Source organism: Saccoglossus kowalevskii, chromosome 21, assembly GCF_978046115.1.
Source record: "Saccoglossus kowalevskii chromosome 21, keSacKowa6.1, whole genome shotgun sequence".
NCBI classification, from domain to species: domain Eukaryota; kingdom Metazoa; phylum Hemichordata; class Enteropneusta; family Harrimaniidae; genus Saccoglossus; species Saccoglossus kowalevskii.
Genome location: NC_140661.1, coordinates 14,776,007 through 14,797,981, shown reverse-complemented (window position 1 = coordinate 14,797,981; position 21,975 = coordinate 14,776,007). Strand labels below are relative to the sequence as shown.

The window sequence follows — 21,975 nt, the reverse complement described above, 5'->3', positions numbered from 1 at the left end:
CTTGGCATCTCAAATATTTGATTTGATTCCGTTGTGATCACTTGACTTTTGAACTCCTGAGGTCGGCACATCTTTTGTTTAAAATGCAGCTTATTTTGAAAGAATAGCCTGGAAATAATAATCACAAATTATTTTTCTGTCAACACGAAATTCATAAACCTATAACTTTGTCCTATTTCAAAGTAGAATTGTTCTTCATTGATATTTTAATTAATTAAAATTTTATACAAATTAAGTCATTATTTTTGTTAAGACTGGGTATTACCATTAAGGAAGTTTGGTAATATTTATTTGGGTCACATTATATACAGGCTTGAACTTCATGGAAGCCACAAAGGCAATTGCTCTTTGAAAAACAGATTTTTCCTACACTGTTCAAAAGCACCAAGGCTATTTTATCAAATTTTACTTTGAAAATGGATGTACTCTCAAATCCAAAGTCAAGCCCAACTATAAATACATGTACAATAAAGCTAATTGCTAGCTTAGGGGTTAACATTCAATTGTTTATGACCCCTTAACAAAAATACTGAATTACTTTTTTCTTATTTTGAAGTTATATACATGTAGTGCAAAATCTGGTTTTACTGAATACATATACACTGTAACAGGTTAAGTGAAAATCAGTAAAATATTATTATTTTTCAAGTGAAAATAAAGTGGAAAATCGACCACTGACACATACATATGTAAATACAGCAATATACTGGCGTAGCCATGGATGAAAGGTGTAATCTCCTGGTGAAAGGTGTTTTCTTGTACACACCAAAAACACATGCCTGAGAATTACTCAATAAATATGAAGATGCATGTCTCAATAGAAATATACTACCATGTACAGTAAGTGATTAGAATTGTAAAATAGTTATATAATAAGTCCCTTTACGACTCTATGACATATTGTCATGATACTTGATATAAAAAAGAACAGGCAGCCGATCAGAACGATTGAATAAAATATTTATCATTTCTGTTCATTTTTCGCTTTAATAATTTTGATATAAAAAAAATGACGGCAGCCAATCCGAATACCGCCTAATTTGAATAAAATATTTATCATTTCAGTTCATTTTTCGCTTTAATAATTTTGATATAAAAAAATGCCGGCAGCTGATAAGAACGACCACCTAATTTGAATAAAATATTTAACATTTCAGTTAAAATTTATTAATTTAATAATTTTGTAAGGACCACCCACATTTCCATTCTTTTCTCTCACTTGAAAACAAAACTAGAGTGTTGAAGTGCACCCATGCAATCCCTAAGTACCGGTACATGCTAATGAATCTGTATGGTTGATATCCACTAAAAGTATGTGCATGAGTAAACACAACAATAGAGGTTAAACCAGGTAGAGAATTTAAGATTTAACCTATTTAACCATAAATGAATGTGCTAGACATCTTTGACATACATGTAGTATTAAAATGTTTAAAATTATTACTTCAGTTGTTCGAATAGTCACAAAAATGTGTCCATTCTTGAAAAAAGAGCAATATGAGAAAAAAACTAATTCTTGCTATAATGACTGCTGCTAGCTAAAGGATTTAACATAGCACTGAGCTGTAACTAATATAAATAACACAATTAACAAAAACAGAATTACTTGCAGAATAAAAAGTAAATGCAATTAGGTTTTTGACGCCTCTAGATCAGAGAAATGGTAATGCTCTTAATATGTAGCATGAAATTTGGAGATTAACCCTAATTCAAAATAGAAGTGAGATAATTAATATAATTTGAATGTATACCAGTAGATTCAATTGCATTTACATTATTCAAGAATAATTAACATACCTTATTTGTTCAAGAACTGTGCCTGACGCAATTGGTCAAACACTGTCTGAAATAGAATACTTGTAAAAACAAAATAATGGCTTCCAGTCGGCCATTTTTGAAAATAAATCACAGAAAAAAATTAACATGCATTGATTAGTAACTCTTCATGGGTGTTATGAATATAAAATTTGAATGTAACCAACTAAGGTGTAACAGTTTATGACATGTTTAGATGAAAATGCTTGCCAGCTGGCTAAATTTCTTTAAAAAGAACAAGAATATGTACAACAAGCGACCTTGTACAAAAATCAGACAAACTGTGTCAGAGAAATGATGTTGGATGCATTGATGGGTAGACACAGGAAAGGACAAAACCAATTGCATGCAATTCCAATGTGTTCTTAAGCTGCAGAAGTAATGAGAACATGGCACAAACAGGGTTCTGCCCAGCTTGATTTGAGTGCAGGTCGCTAATAAATATTCATGATCTCATTAATATTCATGAGCTAATTAATATTCATTTTCCATTTTACTAGCTACGAATTAACTACTTTAATCATTTTAACTTTTATTTATTTTAAATATTTCAATGTAAAATTAATCTGCTTTAATAAAAGTGAAAAATATATACACTTTATTTTTGAAATCACGTTTAAAATACGTATTTTTAGACATTGACCTTTGACCTGGCAGCCATTTTTTCAAAGCGCGTCGTCCGTTTGTTACGGCAAAAGTGGCAAGTTCAAATTCAATAAATAATACTCCTTAGACAGTTTTAATGTGAAGCTGAATCAACCCTAAGTTTATGGTGAACATAAAACAAAAAAAAGCAGTCAAAGCATTTTAAGCCTTTGAATACTACTTGAAATAATATTTTTCTCACCCAATTTTGGTTCAATTTTTTTCTCTTAATTGTGAATATTAATACTTCCCATTACCAGTAGCTACAGAACTTGATGATTCAAGAATGGGTTTTATGAGTTGTGCGATATTGATAAATTGATTTTTGAAAGAACTCTAGAAAGTCAAGGTCAATGGCATAATGAAAGTATGGATTATGAACAGAGAGAAAATTTCAAAGGAAGGTTGATGGTACATGAACTTGAGCAGTTTGTCACTATGGAAACCACTTTCCACTTTATCTTCACAAGAGACAAATTGCCCTGAATTTTGTAATAAATTTGCAAACATTTCCAGCGGCAAAGATTAATAGTGTTTTTAGTACACCAGAAGCAGGCAACCATCCTGCATAAAAAAGGAGAAAATGTTGGATTTTCTTAAACGTATAATTTGGATGTGTGGCAAAGTTCATCCCAGGTTTGGCAAACATTGAAATATTTATGTTTAAAAATATCCTCAGCGGAAAGCCTTGTAAATTCTAAGAAATGTACTATGACATTTGCTCTATAAGTAACGTAGATAGCAGAGATGTATCCATGGACAAAATAAGTCACATTTTAATAATCGAGTATACAATACATGCAATTGTTGGCTTATGTGAGCTTCTTTCTATTAAACAAAGCAAACACCTACAGTAATTTATTATTTTCAAAACAAAAATTAGAAATTAAGAATGTTTGGACAGAGCTGTGAATGGAAATTTTCTCTGTATATCCATGCTATATAAGAATTTAAGTTTTGAGTCACAAGACAATTTTTATTTACATTTCTTGCAAATTTGCAAAAAAAAATTCATTTTATTTTTATTTTTGAATTGGTTTCCATGGTGAAAGTATTTCTGTATAACGGGTATTTTGCTCTGTTACATGGACGGAAAAATCATGCAAGTCCATGCATGTTAGCTTACAACACAGTATGGTTATAGTTTTCAAAAAATGTCATTTATTTCAGTATGTCTTTAATGATATTATATTTTCTCAATGTGAATTTCCTTCCCATAAAGCATTGTAAATATGCTGAAGTAGATACATAATTAAATTTAGCTCAGACAAACTTAGAATGCCAAATTCAACTTTTGTCCTTTTCAACCTCCATATTTTGTCAAAAATTAGACCAATAAGGCAAGTAGCCAATAGGAAATTTAAACTTGGTCATGAATAATAAAGAAATCATTGAAAAATGAGTAAAAAAAATTACAAAATGATGCATATAAATTTTAGCAGGTCTACAAAATACTGTAAAATCTGTATTAGAAGCTGTGGCTTCTATTAAAATAACACAATGCAACAAAGGTGATGCAGCTTTTATTAGCATCTACACATATGAGAAATGATGAATTTTTGATTCTCAATTATTCAAAAAGAATGGGTGCAACTTCTATTAGAGATGCGGCTTCAAATACAGATTTTACGGTAATACCGAGTTTGAGAAGTAAGAAGTGAGAACCATACTGCAGTGGGATATAATTCCGTGTGTGTGCATCAACACAATAGTTAAAGGGGAACCGCTCAATCCCAGGGATTGCACCAAAGAATCATGGGACACTATTGTTTCTGTTGTTTACAAAGTTAATCTATCTTTTGTTATCCATTGTAATTTTAATCCAGAAAGTAAATTTGTTGTGAGATTAGGCTTAACTGGAAGTGCTCCTTTAACATAGGCACACATACATATCAGTACTACTACTATAATATGCCTTGGGGGCAGGTTACTGTCTACCAAGCATACAAAAATGTAGTAGACCCAATGGAGTGTTATCCAATGTTGCAGACACAAAGAACATAAATATCATTCAAAAATAATTGACCGGCCATGCAATTTATAATTTATTATGACAAATTATTACTGGTAGGCTTTTTGAAATTCATAGACAACACAGAAAGATGATTTATATTTTACAGATCGCTGAATTTATTCCATTCTTTTCAGGGGGTAAGCAATTGCCAATGAAGGTAATCCTCATAAGAGGAATTGTTTTCACTTGTATTAATTAAAATTGCTAAAAAGTTAATTGCAGCAGAAATAGACAAGTGATACTAGCTGTCATTTCAGGATATTTTATAGATTAATAGGTGATTTTTCGCTCACTGTGAGTTCACAAATTATGCGTGAAATCGATCATAAAAAATGAGACAAACAAAGGTCAAAACACTGTTATGGCGTCAGAACATTGAGTAGGATTCAACAAACTATTATATTATTCAGATATCAGGCACTTAATAATGTGCTGTACACACCTTTGATGCTGGTCAATTTTGATAGATTACTGGTAAGTTTATGTCAAAGCAATATTCCTTTCTGAAAGATAATATTTCTACATCATATTTAAAACAAGCAGCCTATCGGCTGAGATAGCTCCGCTGTTAGCAATGCACATTTCAATTAAAGAACTGAAGACATCATTAGAAAATGAACAATATGAATAGTATCAAAGCAATCGGACTTACAGTTTTTAACAAGAAGTCGAAAATATCACTTTTTACCAAAAATTACAAAAATATTCACCAAAATTAGAGAATTGAAGATATCATCACAAAATGAACAAATCTGAGAGAGGTCCATATGTAGTACCTATATATGTAATATCAAAGCAATTGGACTTACAGTTTTTAACAAGAAGTCGAAAATATCACTTTTTACCAAAAATGACAAAAATATTCACCAAAATTAGAGAATTGAAGATATCATCACAAAATGAACAAATCTGAGAAAGGTCTACATGTAGTATCTATATATGTAATATCAAAGCAATTGCACTTGCGGTTTTTAACAAGAAGTCGAAAATATCACTTTTTACCAAAAATGACAAAAATATTCACCAAAATTAGAGAATTGAAGATATCAACATGAAATGAACAAACCTAAGAGAGGTCTACCCAAGGTACATATACACCAAGTATCAAAGCATTCAGGCTTGTAGTTTTCAAGAAGAAGTCGAAAAAGTAAAACATTGACACGGACGACGCCGGACAGTCACTCATATGATAAGCTCCGCTCGACAAAGTCGACAGCGGAGCTAAAAAAGTAGATAATCAAATAAGTTGATTTTTGAGGCAGACATTCAACCTGTGTCTTTCACGCATAACATTATGCAAGATCTCGGAGGTGAGCGAGAAAATCACCAAACAAAATCAGAAACAAACAAGTCATTTTGGGATATTTTATAGATTTGTGATCGATTACATTATTAGATAAATTAGGATATTTTATAGATTTGTGATCAATTACATTATTAGCTAAATTATGATATGTTATAGATTTGTGATCGATTACATTATTAGCTAAATTAGGATATGTTGTAGATTTGTGATCGATTACATTATTAGCTAAATTAGGATATGTTATAGATTTGTGATCAATTACATTATTAGCTAAATTAGGATATTTCATAGATTTGTGATCGATTACATTATTAGCTTAATTAGGATATTTTATAGATTTGTGAACGATTACATTATCAGCTAAATTAAGATATTTCATAGATTTGTGATCGAATACATTATTAGCTTAATTAGGATATTTTATAGATTTGTGAACGATTACATTATTAGCTAAATTAGGATATTTCATAGATTTGTGATCGATTACATTATTAGCTTAATTAGGATATTTCATAGATTTGTGATCGATTACATTATTAGCTTAATTGGGATATTTTATAAATTTGTGATCAATTACATTATTAGCTAAATTAGGATATTTCATAGATTTGTGATCGATTACATTATTAGCTAAATTAGGATATGTTATAGATTTGTGATCAATTACATTATTAGCTAAATTAGGATATTTCATAGATTTGTGATCGATTACATTATTAGCTTAATTAGGATATTTTATAGATTTGTGAACGATTACATTATCAGCTAAATTAAGATATTTCATAGATTTGTGATCGAATACATTATTAGCTTAATTAGGATATTTTATAGATTTGTGAACGATTACATTATTAGCTAAATTAGGATATTTCATAGATTTGTGATCGATTACATTATTAGCTTAATTAGGATATTTCATAGATTTGTGATCGATTACATTATTAGCTTAATTAGGATATTTTATAAATTTGTGATCAATTACATTATTAGCTAAATTAGGATATTTCATAGATTTGTGATCGATTACATTATTAGCTAAATTAGGATACTTTATAGATTTGTGATCAATTACATTATTAGCTAAATTAGGATATTTCATAGATTTGTGATCGATTACATTATTAGCTAAATTAGGATATTTCATAGATTTGTGATCGATTACATTATTAGCTAAATTAGGATATTTCATAGATTTGTGATCGATTACATTATTAGCTTAATTAGGATATTTTATAAATTTGTGAACGATTACATTATTAGCTTAATTAGGATACTTTATAGATTTGTGATCGATTACATTATTAGCTAAATTAGGAAGTTCAATTTTGCATGGACATGTACTGTCTATAAGCAGCTGGCAGTGATCAACCTTACAGACAGACAGATAGTACAAAACAATGTGTCATCTAGCAGTTGTCTTTTTTAGGAAACTAGACACTAGATCAGTTTTTTACTATACATCATCAACAGAAATCCTTTTTTAACCTTTTCACCACCAGGCTTTTTCGTCAATTTTTCTGTATTTTTTTTCCTGTATTTTTCAATATTTCTGGAAATGAATCCTAATTTTGGAGCCAACAGACAAAATTTTAGTCAATTTTTAGTTTTAACTCAAAATATTTGGCTATTTTTGTCCCAATCCATCTGAAGAAAAGTGCAGACTATAAACAGGACTATTTTGTGAATTTGTGATGAAAAGTGGGAACTGATGTTGAAAAGGATAAACAGTTAAATATTTTCTTTACAATTTCATACATTTGTATTGTCACTTTTCTCCATCACAAACCAGTGAAATTAAAACCCAGTGAATACTGCCTGAACATCTACTGAAATTAAACCCAGAGAATAATTCTCCCTCTAGAGTGTTACAGTACAGAATGAAATCATTTAAGACCATCCACAGTCTCTGAAATCGATCAAACCTTAACTCTGAGAAGCACATGGAGTATCACTACAATTGTAGTCAATTAAGATGTCAGAATTGGATCACAAGAGAGTTAATTCTTGACATGTGCTTGTAAGACTGGTGTGAATGTAAACAGATCATATTGCATTTTGCACACACTGTAAAACCAATACATGATGTACACATACATATCATGTTACAATAACTAACCCAGAACTATAACATAGCAAAACTATAACAGTGTTCTCCCAAGGATACCAAGAATGTGGTGATACCCAGTGTTTGCAACTAATGTCAAAAAGTCTACTAGACCAGCAAGGCCAGCAAGTTGAATAAGTTGTTGGCCCTGCTAGGATGTTGTTCGCAAACAACAATAAAATATTTGAACACAAAATATTTTGTTTTTCAATTGCTTTAGTCAAGTTTATATGATTTTATTGTGATACTAGTAGTTACTTTACTAGACTTTACTTTATGCTGATTGTGTATGTCCTAAATGAAACTACCATATTTATTCCATTCAAAGTGAACTGTACCGGTACTTATTTAAAATAATTTCCATGCAGACACATGTGCTACTAAATATGGTAAATATGGTATTCATTCTATATTAATTGTTAATACCATCTTGTTAATAGCATTTAAAGGGTGGTGGCCATCGCAGTGTGCATCCCACAATTCAATGCACTCTTCTAATGAAATCATGAGTAAGAGTTTTGACCTGGGCATGACTTGCACTAATTACTGCCGGTGACTCTTTCGATACCTTCGAATCCCCAAAAATTACCTAATTAAAGCTTGGTACCTCATTGGTACTCGTCGGTCTGCGCAACAGTCAAAGTCGCCCACCATCTTTGTTTATACGAGACTCATATCTCGACCACCGCCCTTTATAGAAACTGTACTGTAAGGACTTAATTATTCTGTACATGAAAACTATTATGACATTCAAGTGGTTATTTACAAATTTGTTAGTAACACAAGAGTTGTTGTTGTCATATGAGAGAAATACATTTGATCAACAAAATTCTGAGTAAAATAAATTACAAGTATGATGACTTATACACATCACAAAAATGATAAATGATTAGACATGTCGCCGGTCGTGTAATGATCATTAGGGAATAAATACTTCATGTAACTGAAGAGTATTTTAATTATGCGGACAACAGGTGCATAACCACGTCTGTTTATTTTCTCTTCATGATATACAATATATTCATCTCTGGATTCCCATGGTTATGATAAAAACAGCAAGTGTCATCAGTGACTTTTAAATAACAGGGCACTGTACACCTCCCAAGGTTGCAATAAAACCTAGGCTGGAACATGTCACCTAACAGCCATCTAGTTACAGGGTGGGATGACACATGCGATGAATATGGCTCCCATACAAACAAGGTTGTTGATAATATTACCACAGTGTAATGTGCACACATCGCAGAAACAATTTTGAATTTTGCACAGATTAGAACATTACAAGAAATAGACAGCACCAACAGTTTTTTTAGAGGGTAATTAGCAGATCATTTCCCAACCACCATCAGCAGAATGAATATTCATACTAATTGTTACGATTAATGAACTGTTAATAGAACATGACGGATTATCAGAAAAAATCATAGTTTACCAACACATCCTTGTTAATACAGTATAATTCTTACAAGAGCATGAAACAGATCAAAAACATGTCCGTTGTTATTTGAGTTGTTATTATTTTTTTCGAACAACGTACATCTTTAGGAATAAATTAATCACATTACACAATGCTTAAAGCGGAGGGGGTCGTCATCTGCGCATGCGTCAGATGATCATGAGCCTTTGCATTTTTAGCGTGTGTTGTTATCGTCGCTTGGGACTCAGTTTCCACACGTGTGCAAGTGACGATCCTATCGCTTTAAGTGACAGCACTTATGAGCTACAGTGAAATGCTTTATTTTTGCTGCTGGGAATTCTCACAACTTGATGATTTTATGGTAATCATGAAGAGAAAGTTTTGCAAAAGTTCGTACAACTCTAGAGAAATTCTCACTGTTACAAAATTTTATAATTTTTACTAATCGTGAAATTTGCATAATTTATCTCGGGTAAATTTAAAGTATTCGATTGTGCGTGTATAAAGCACCTCTTAAAAACACAGAGTCCAGGGTTATGTTAATTTGAAGAACTATTAGAAGTACATTACCAAAAGGACTTATTAATGACTCCCAAAAGATCACAAATCCTGAGAATTTGAGAGCACATGCCATGTCAATTAACCAAGGCAATTCATTCTTATGTAATTACCATGCAAGGTAGTGACAAACAGAGATGGTGTTGTTAACAGTGAAAAAGACTCCCATGACTGTAATAAGACACACACTGTATTTGCTTAGAGACAACTCAAATAGAAGCATACATGTACTGAATATTAAACACTGTATCATTAAAATAAACTTATTTTGACCACGGACCGACACACATACACATACATTGTAGTAGTAAGTACATACGCTACTAATGGTAGAAATATTCAAGGACCCCCAATTTAGAGAAGGACTATTACTGTGTTAACATCTGTGTCCCTTTACTTCACCTTTACTTCACTAATGATGTAACGTGTGAATCCATGGTGCAAAATAGTGGGAAAGTGGTGCAAAGTGTGAATCTAAGGTGCAAAGTGGTGAGAAAGTAGTGCAAATTGTAGATTGTAAGTTAAGTCAGCGCAAGAGAAAAACAGATGTTAACATTTTACACCAATGTAAAAGGGTTTAATTAAATATTAGTAAATATTAGGTAATAGTTACATCAGCATGAGAACAAGTTATACGAGGGGGGGGGGGGGGTAAAAAGGCTTAAATATGGCGGCGACAACACTGACAACCATTCACAAACACAATAACAGAGTAACGTAGCTGAAGGCACATAGGTTTGTTTAACCTTTTCACCACCAGTTCTTTCTTTTCATCACAAAATAGACACATTTATAGTCTGCACTGTCCTTCAAAAGATTGGGACAAAAACAACAACTTTTTTGAGTAAAAACCTAAAATTGACTCAAATTTTGTATGTCTGCTCCAAAGTTAGGGTTCACTTCCAGAAATATTGAAGAATATAAAAAAAAGTGCAGAAAAATTTCTGTGAGATAGTCTGTTAATGAAAAGGTTGAGTGAACCTTGTGAACCCTGTTTTTTTGTAATTCCCTAAGTTGAGATAAACATATAGCTAGTACGATCAGAGAGTTATAAACAGTACAATCCACTCTCACATAGCTCCCATGATTGTAATAAAACATGTAAGTACAGTCAGAGAGGTTGAACATTGCATTTTAATTATTTTTGTGTCAATGTCGACTTTTGTCAGCATTCACAAAATAAAATCTGCATAATTTTTTCCTATTTTTTAAAAAGTTTTGATCCAGACCTGTGTCTAATAAGAAATAATGACTACCTTGTCCAAACTTAACGAAGAAATTACCGAAAAATACATAAATATATTCAGAATGAGGCACACAAATTTTATCCCGAAAAATGATGGCGTTCAAAAAGTTAGAATTTCAAAAGCTGGCATTCACACAATAATGTTGGGTTGCAAATGTTTTGGTTATTTTAGGTCAGGCACTCAATTATAAACAAAATACAAAGAATTAACAAAGTTGAGCCAGGCACATCCTAAGATGATGTTGGACTTGCATGTATGCACATAATAATGGTCGGAAAAAAACAAAAACATGAGTCTCTACACCCAGCAAGAACTAAAAAATACCCCCAAAAATGCCAGGATGTCAGACCTTCAGAGGTTGTGTATAATTCTAATTCACTATAAGCAAAACAAGAAACATTTTATTTTCAACAAGCAACTATAAATTTACATACATTGATTTTGGAATGAAAACACTACTACAAATATAAAATGTAAACAAGTTCTCAAATTAACAACCTTATAAATAACATATCACAGTCTCTGTTGTAAACATAACCAGTCTGTATTGTGACATGTCAGTGTAAGAATACAGTGGGTCAATTATATCACCACACTACTGGTATTTTAAATGTTGCAAAGCAAGGACTCCTGCTAACAATGATTATATGCAATTAGGGATAGGCCATTGTAAATGGAAGGGGATTTGAGAAGAACGTTTTTCAAATTATCTTTTTAGAGAGAAAAACCACACGAAACAAGCACATTTAGTTAAAAAAAACTCTACCAATAATTATTATAAGTAATTAGGGCCATTGAAGGTTTGAAAAAAACTTCTTTTTTTTTCAAAATAACTTTTCTGGAAGAAATTAATCCACAATAAAAAAAAATTAACTTTCACTTTCATCCAGCTCTAAAAAGGTTAACTAACTCATCACACACATAGCTCTCAATATGCCAGACACAATCTGACTACCATACTGTGAAAACACAATAGAGTCTGGTTTTGAATGATGTGTTATTTATAGTTATTATCCATCAAATCTATGTAGTAATTTTACCTGTTTGTCGTGATAAAGTATGTCGGGGATTCCTCTCTTGATAATTTTTTCAAGATAAGTACAATAATAAAAAAAACAATTAGTGAAGTAATAAAGCATAATTTACTATAAAATAATTAACTTTTAATAGTATTTAATATTCTATTTTTCACTGGGATTCAAGCTCATAAATGTTCTACTTCTTATATTGTAATTTCTACATATTCATGTGGTTGTAATTTAGAAGGTTTCACTTATCAACAAAAGCAAAAATAAAACCCAGTGAACAGTGGTGGTGGACTCGATCCCGTCGCATTCTGTTAGATATGGGATTGAAATCGAACATGCGATTCACAACAACCACTGCCCTTTAATCATATCCTATTGGTTCTATTGAGATCATATCTCTAATAGAAGCACATGTGAACCAAAAACTGCATATATTATATTTGGCTCATTGAAATGTTATTTAATCAGGGCATAGACACAAAACTCTGTCATTTACATAAGCGCATGTGCTACTAATAGAAAAATACAGTATACTGTAAAATCTGTATTAGAAGCCGCAGCTTCTATTAAAATGGTACAAAAGAGGGGATGCGATTTCTATTACTAATTAGAGCATCTGCACATTGTGATTTGTTGGTTCTCAATTGTTCAAAAAGAATGGGTGCGACTTCTATTAGGGATGAGGTTTCTAATACAGATATTACGGTAGTACTTTCCAAAAATGCTACTAGTACTAAAGTGGAAACCGACCAAATTGTAAGAATTAGAGAATGACACCAGCTGCTTCTTCCCAAGACCAAACCAAGCATACATTATCTAGTACTGGACATTAATTAACAACCAAACATCTAACTGTTTTCATCTCAATAATAGTAATAGTTAAATTGCCTTAATTTCATGAACTAAAGTCGGGGGAGTGATATAGAGTAGAATTTCACCAAAGTTACGTTAACTTTTGTTTTTGTATATATCGGGTAATTTCAAATTACGACACTGCAAACAATATAGGCAGCCATAAAAAAGTTTCTGGTCAAACAGTTTTTATAAATACAATGTAATTTTCATTTTTTTATAAATTAGTTTTAGTTTTTTTTTTTATAAAATATTATAACAAAAAATGGTATGCTGCACATGTGAGGTACAAAAAGACAAATACATGTATGTTATTTTAGAGTAGTAAAATTGAATAGATGCAGTTCAGAGTAATGTAAACAAATGCATGTTGAAAAAGGTGTCATGATTCTCACCCCTATTCAGGAAAAAGTGCTCAATCATTTGATATTGCAAATAGGTAGTACCAATGGGGAGAAAAAACTGCTTATTTTACAATAATCTGTTCTTTGTTTTCTATTGGAATTTTTTTAAGTATAGCAAGTAAATTACCAGTAAGATCAGATATCCATTTATCAAAAACTAAATTTATAAACCAAAAAATTTAAATTAAAAAAAAAGGGATTTGAGAAAATAATATGCAAACACAAAAAATACTGTGGAATACTTTATTTTCGCTGGAATTAATTTTCGCTGAAAAGGCTTTTTGGGCGTTTTGTATGGAATTTATTTTCACTGATTTTTGATGAGTTTAATGTGAAATATAGGGAAGAAAGTATATTCGCTGGATTTTATTTTCACGGAATCATCCCTTCAGCGAAAATAGCAAAAATAAATTCCAAGCGAAAATAAAGTATTCTACAGTACTTAAATTTGACATTCAGATGATGGCCTACACACCGTGGAAATTAGTTTTGCGATTTAGCAAGTGGAGCAAATATAAACGAGAAACACACCAGAGTGACTCACTCCACACAACATGAATTATGCATACCATGATGTGATCAAATCCAAACAAAGGGATTATATTATTGTATTTTGAATGACTTTGATGAATTAGAGATAATCAAAAAACAATCGCATTATGATAATGATGCATCATCAATGGGGATAAACAGAGAATACAAACCAGTGCTTAAATTAAGTCATTAATTAAATTTGTTAACTGTCTCTCCACATACATATCCAGTAATCCCCTCTGCTAATAATACTTTTAACAGGTTTCCTTTCCTCTCACATCTAGCTTACCAGACTCCAAGTGCAATAGAGCGTGAAGTACTTAAGTAAATGCCTTGTCAAAACATACATTTCTAACAGATTGGACTGGTTCACTGACCATACAACACAAACAAACAAAATACATACATACATTTCTATCCAAGATAAGCTTTTATAAAATGAATACACGTTGGCATATTTTTTTTGTAATTCAAGTAAATCTTTGACTATAAAAATACACAGGAGTTTATGACAGGTCATGTGACTTACTGTATTCTATATCCATGAAACACTTTTTACATCCAAAAACCACTGTTCTATTAGAAGCACATGACCAGTGAAGTTTGTGTATTAAAAACACATGTAGGCTTACATGTGACTATCTCAATAGAGCAGTACATATGCAAACAAGGCTAGAAAGTAATTTTAAATATTAATATTATTAAAAATAATCTATAAGCTTTCTATATGCTGTTTACAGCAGTATAAGGTAACAGATTTTACCTCGCACGTTTTCATTTGATTCCTAAATTTGACTAACAAATAATTTTTTGCACCAGAATTACTGGCAATAATTGTAATTTCAGTACTGTTGATTTTATTCAAATCAGCATCATGTAAATTACCCACATTTCCTGAAAAAGACTGAAATATTTTGCTAGTTTAATATGCAAATCTTGATTTCAGAAGTGATGAAACACTGATAGTTATTATTTTGTTAAAAGCAGTTTGAATTCAAATTTAAGACCTACTGGGCATGTTACTGCACATATAAAACAATGCATTATGGGAAAACCTCCCTCACCCTGGAAACTCACTAAATTATATGTCAATTTTTTTGAAATGTTTTTACGATAGTAGGATTCATGGCAATAATAATACATGACCTTCATCCCGTGGCAAAAAATTGAGATATGAAAAATAATCTTATCATAGGAACCAGTATAAAAAATATTACACTTGAGAAATTGTAAGGTGAGTCAGACCCAATTTTTTTCATTTTCAGTATTCTGAGGGAATGAGCCGACAATAATAAAAGTATGATAAACAAGACATAATAGTCAAATCGACTCAAACCTTTTTAAATAATCAATCTTTGTACATCCACAGACAGACTATAATATGATTTAAAAAGCATGTACACCTACAAATCATTCAAAACAGCTTCAGTTGATGGGTGAAGGTAAATTTAATTTCCCTTTAAGTTAATTAAACTGGATGAGCTGGGCCATATTAAATGTATTCTCTGTTTTGCGTTGACACGCACATAGATTTGGGAAGATTATTAATGAAACCCAGACTATATTCTGCAATGTGGGCCAATCTTTTGCATCATTCATACATCTCTGTAATTTCAAAGAATAAACTCTAGACAATACAAATACTTAAGTCATTTTTTTTAAATATTCACGTGCAAGGTGACTGTTCTCATCATAAAATGTCACTGTTTTATGGTTTGAACTTCAGTATTATGAGGTGACCCAAATTGACCATTTTCCGTTCACTGCGAAAATCACGCGTTATGCGTGAAATCGAACGTAAAAACAGGACAAACAAAGGTCATCGCGTGGGATTCAACAAACGCGAAAGTATTTCGGGGACATTTCCATGCTTAGTTATGTGCTGTCCACATTTGATGATAGGCAATTTTGATTAAGTAAGTGTATTCGAACGCAATATTCCTCTGTCGAAGATCGGCTGGTCGATGTGAGCTACGAAATAAAGAAACTCGAATTTCAAAATCAAATCGTTCGATTTTTGCGGCAGACATTCGACGCGCGTCTTACATGCATCTCGCGAGATCTCGCAATTGTACGGAAAATCATCTATTCAAGGCAAAAATTTTCTGAAATTGACTTGGATTGATTGAAATTGTACTGAAGGGCATCAATGCATTCAGGTGGGGAAATCAAGGAAATCACCTCCATGGCGGCCACGAATTTTGAGCCATGCTGTTGTCTATCTGACTTATTTTATGTGCAAATTGCATGACTGTACATAAATTATATACAAAGTGGTGTATTTTATCCACAGAGACCATATTCTATGTTTGAAAATTATACTACCCAGGTAGTCAATTATGTGTGCAAAATGTGAACAATACCACTCTCCATATAATATTCTAACAAGTCACACAATATTACGACTCAATGGACCCAATTGATTAAAAAATAATCAAATAAAAAATAACTATGATTGAGTTAAAATTTGTCGTGTGATTATTGACTGGCATCTAGTCTACTTTTTGAATTTTTAGGATATACAAAACAAAGAATTTGTTTGCTATGGCCTTAATTGTCAAGCACAATACTTTATTTGATATGTGGTTCAATTACAATATTTTATTATTAAGTATGTGTATCATAGTTAATTATATAAATGCATTAGAATACCAGTGTAACTACATGAATACATAAGAAGCCCATAATTAGATACATGTACATGATGGGAACATCAAGGGTAGTCCACCCACTTGTCTGTGCATCACAAAAATACAAGTAGACATTGCCATTTTGTTTTACCATGAGCAAATTGAAACTTAAAGAATACTCAGCTGTCTAGTTATCACCTCATTTTGTGCATCTTGACCTTTTCACCACCAGTTCCCTCTTTTCATCACAAATTTACAAAATAGTCCCGTTTATAGTTTGCACTTTCCTTCAAATTGGGACACAAATAGCCAATTTTTTTGAGTAAAAACTAAAAATTGACTCAGATTTTGTCTGTTGGCTCCAAATTTAGGGCTCATTTCCAGAAATATTGAAGAATATGAAAAAAAAAGCAGAACAATTTGGAGAGAAAGTCTGGTAGTAAAAATGTTAAGTTAGCATTACTGTAAAATGTTATTTGAGCTATGTTTGGGAAATCTATATTTTCAAAATGTTGCTAATTTAAAAGAAAGTAGTACGTGTATCACATTGTTGGCACTTAAGCTGAATTAAATGAATAAAATTTACTAAAATGACACTGGGCCATTCCAGTTTATATCTGCACCCCCCTGTTGATGAGTTTGTGTGTTTACTTCATACAGGGTATAATTTCCATGGGTGTATAAGTCATACAAAGTTTTATTTCCAAATCACCATTCACCATACAGTAATGGAAATCCAAAACTATAGTTCCTACTTATGGTGTTGATGAGTTCCATTGTGCCACCATACAGAGTAGGATTTCCAAATATAACTCTCATCATATGCTAATTTACCAAGTTCAAAATTTTATATCTGATAATGGAAATCTCCAAACTAGTCCTGATTCACCGTGTTGATGAGCTCATTCGTCCCACCATCATTATCTATTTCATACTGGCCCAATACAGTCAGAATTCCAAGTTTTTTCAGTCATACTGTTGGAAATCCAACCTCATCAACCGGTATGTGGCGGTATGTGGCGAGATAAACAAGGCCATATTTTATTTACCGGTAGTAGCCATAACTGCCTGGATTTCCAAATTTTTTTTTTCCATACTCTGTTTCTCCATATACAGTTGGAAATCCGGGGTATTTTCCCCATCATACAGTGCTGGAAATCCGACCTCATCAACAGGGGGGTGCAGATATAAACTGGAATGGTCCAATCACATGTAGCTATCTCAAAATGTTATATAGTAGATGATCTGCATGTTTTGATACAGGATACTGAGAAAGTTGTCTAGCTACAATACCGCATATTAATTTTGTTTTTACTGTCTATTGGACCACAGAGTCTGAATTTGATATTCTTACAATTTTGAGACATTAAGCAGATATTTGACCTGGAATATACTTTGTGGAAAATTATAAAAGCTGACATTGAATTGAACAGGCAAATGATATGATTAAACAGGTGCACATTACAGAAACATTCCAAATTTTAATCTCAGAACTGTCAATAATACAGAAGATTATACTGCTTGTATTATTTTATAATTTATAAAATTATTAGAATGAAAATTTCAAAAAATAACTACTAGTACTGTAACAATTTTATTTTTTTCTTCACTACAAATTTCAGCGATATGATATATTTTGAAGGCAGCTCTGAGGATGAATTAGCTTACCGGTAACATTAGCAATATGTTACACTCAAGACTGTACTGTCTATGGTTGAATGAAGTGAGTTGTATTTAAATATTCTAGCATACAATAGTTCTTCTATCTACTGTAAAATACTTTATTTTCGCTTAGAATTAATTTTCCCTATTTTCGGGGAAGGAATGATTCAGTGAAAATAAAATCCAGCAAATATATTTATTTTCCTATATTTTACATTCAACTTGTCACAAATCAGTCTTTTCAGCGAAAATTAATTCTAGCAAAAAATAAATTATTTTACAGTATTTGCCAGTCTATCTATTTGTCAGTACAAATTTTTTGGAGATGCGCATCGAATAGAGCAAATACCATAATTTATTCATGATAACACAGACTGAAATGTAAAATATGCTACTTTATAGAAACCATTTATATGGCACAATTACATGTACAGTGATCAATTGTGTGTCAAACACCACACCTGTACTATCCTGTGGTGAACATGTTGCAATATGCCAAGACAGTGCACAAAAGTACACAGTCTTTTAAGGTCTATGACTGAATCAATAAAATATTACTTTTTATGACAAAAACAACTCTAATTTACATAAATGCACAAATACTTTATTGTTTGTTTTTTTTATCATTTTTAGATTTTTATTATTATTCCTTGGAAACATAGATTAAATTTAGCGAATACCGCAAATCAGCAAAAAAATTAAAATCCAACGAATAATGAATGACTTTACAGTCAAGGTTGTGTCAATGAACTACAGTATAACACATTTTAGGCTGTTTGCAATTGATATACAACAAAAAGGATTCAAGTGTTCAGAAAAAGAAAAAGAAAGTTGGCATACACATCCTCTAGCCATCATAATACACATTATAGTACTGACTCTATTAGTAACACATGCATTAAATTACAAAAATGTTTCTAAAATAAAAAATTAGCAAAAATTAGTAATATTTTTTAATTATTCAGTTTACAAATGCAATTTTTGGTTTATATGCAATTTTATTGGAGGTACAATTGTAATAAAACAATTATGGTATATTATATATTTCATTTGTCACAGGATGTCAGAGAATCAGATTTTTTTTTTTATTTTCATGACAATGTTTCTGTTGTAACAAAACTCCCTGGCTGTTTTACATATAAATGTGTCGTTGTTCTGGAGTGAACTAAAACATTCCATTGGCCATCAGTAGTTCTAGCAAATTGACATAATGAAGAAATGTACACAATTTAAAAAAAAAAATATATTTTTGTCAGACAATTTCAGAAAAATATAAAATCCAAAAGAGCTATACATACTTGAAAATGCTTTTGTATTTGGTTGGACTACTTTTTCGACTGTCAGTCGTCATTTTGTATAGAATGACACACATTTTTTTTGCTGTTTCATAAATCAATGACTAACTCCATGCTTTAAGGTACATTAGTTCAATTTATGGCTCAATGAAAAAGAATATTAAGCTAACTGTTCAAATTTAGAAATTAATTAATAGTAATATCACTGGAATATAATATCATGTAAAACACAAGTGATCTCAGTGGCACTGGCACATACTAGTTTATTATATTTTTAATATTTTTATGTCTAAAATGTACAAATATCAGTTGTGATAACAGTCCATGTGTACAGTCATACTATATCCCATTAAAAATAACCATCAATATTCAACAAATTAGTGAAGGTTGTTAAACCCCCAGCCCCTCCCACGATAGGGTCCCATGATGTGCGAATCATACGGTCCACTGGTGGGCCCTCAGCACCTGTCAGTTTTTAACCATTAGTCGCGAATCCGAGGTGTCGTATTACATTGCGGCAAATCACATTCAGCCTGTATTATTTGTCTCTGTTAGAGTTATCATTGACGTGCAAACTCATCATGTCGAATTGTCGTATGACTACGAGTGAGAAACTGAAAACGTAGGCAAAGCGAAAATCGCGATGGTTCCTATTTGTGTAAATCGTGTCCGAGAGTGTATAGACAGACTGTTTCTATTTAATTTTTGGACTAACGGGCGTAAAAGAAAATGTTTGGCAATGGCGTAAAATCAACTAAAAACGCGTTAAGTGTTAATGGTGACTGGCTGGTTCACGCGATTTGCAATACAAAAGAGAGCTTGCAGACAAAGCTTTACAGTCAGAATTGAGCTACGTATTTTCATGCATAGACCTAGCCCTTGAAATGTTATTAATGAAGTCAAGTCCATTGTTAAGCAAAAAAAAAACTGAATCAACTGCTTGTTCGACCGACAAGTCGTTACATTTCTACACACTGAGCTGACATCAATTACCAAAATGACATCATAGCCGTATTCCAACCGCTGACAGACAGCGACGAGTCTTGTTTCGAAACATGCAAAGCTACCGGTATATCTTCACTTCCTGACTCAACGTTACGAGTAAGACTATCAGTGAAGTGAAACATCAAAAACAACAACAATGTGTCGTTATACCCAAGTTAGGCCAATATATATCTTGAAGTACCTTATTGTCAAGAAGACATTTGTACAGAACAAGTCAAAGTAGAAAACTTCAAAAACGTACCTAGAAATTGCAGTCACCGAGAATATATATGCAGGTTAACAAACGATAGTATTCCGCTTTGTACAGGCGTGGATTATGTTGTAAAACAGTGAACAAGTTGTATCTTACGCGAACGCTGATTGGATATTCTTGTCACTTTCTTTAATGCGACCGCTGATTGGGCAGCCTCGAAAGTGAAAAAAGCAAACACACGTCACTAGGTGGCGACATACACGACGTATATTTTGCACCGATTTTGCTTCAAAACATTAGAGCGTAGGTCTTAGAGAGTTAACCAATTTGTCCGCTCGTATGGTATCATACTCGTTCACCCATCTCTCCTCGAAATGTGTCGAAGCAGTAAGCTGGAACATTATATCTTGAAAATTCAAGTGCAACAGTTATTTTATTCCGGGGTTCATGATTGAATGACGTACAACTCGATAAACAACTAAAAAGTTGTATATTTTAGATTCGCATACTGAGATGCATGTGTCCGATATGACCTCATGGGACGTTTACAGCGCGAGTAAAATGCATTGTTTGTTTACATGTAACTTGAAGGCACGCCGCATGACGATCACAGACAGATATCTCTGTAGTTTACACAAGATTATACCATGTGCGTGTTTGACTGTGATCTGTCGCTAATCAGACACACTTGATTTTTAGCGTATACCGTACGTCGACAATCATTATGGAACTATAGACGTTGCATGGTATCGCATGCGGGTGGTACATTTGCATGACAATTGGTCCCGTGTTTTTAGAACGACAGCTTGCAGGCTTTCTCTGACTTCGATATTGATGTTACTGTGTCTATGCTCAGACTTGTATTACTTGTCAAAGCTCTATGCTTTATCACAGGGGCTGTGGTTTGAAAGTGGTCATTATTCCCGGCCATATTAAAATCACAACAAATATTGCTTTACAACGAGTGAATACCCCAAATTAAGATCCAATTTCAACGAGGACACGTTTAATGCGAATGTTTCACCATGGACGTACTATCACGTCTCTGGTTCAACAAAGATCAACAATGTCAAAGAAATGAATGAACGCAATTTCTGGTTTCAGGGGAAACGACTCAAGCGGTGATGATTATAATTAGGCACGCATTCTACTAAGTTGGTACCTATAAACATAAAAGTCGTTGAAGGTCTATGCTTTAAATTGACTGCCCAAAAAACTAATCAAAGCGCCCTTTTGAAGACATCTTTCAAAACAGTCGGACCGAGA

General features: G+C 32.3%; 1 protein-coding gene across 2 annotated transcripts in view; it reads right to left on the bottom strand.

The window, feature by feature from the left end:
* LOC100378341 (thrombospondin type-1 domain-containing protein 7A-like) overlaps window positions 1-20,837 on the bottom strand; it is a 70,021-nt gene extending 49,184 nt beyond the window's left edge. For both annotated transcript variants that reach the window (XM_006824139.3, XM_085495156.1), the window contains exon 1: window positions 20,758-20,837. The gene's annotated coding sequence lies outside the window, so the exon portion shown is untranslated. The remainder of the gene's footprint in view (window positions 1-20,757) is intronic.
* Between the last annotated feature and the right edge of the window lie 1,138 nt (window positions 20,838-21,975).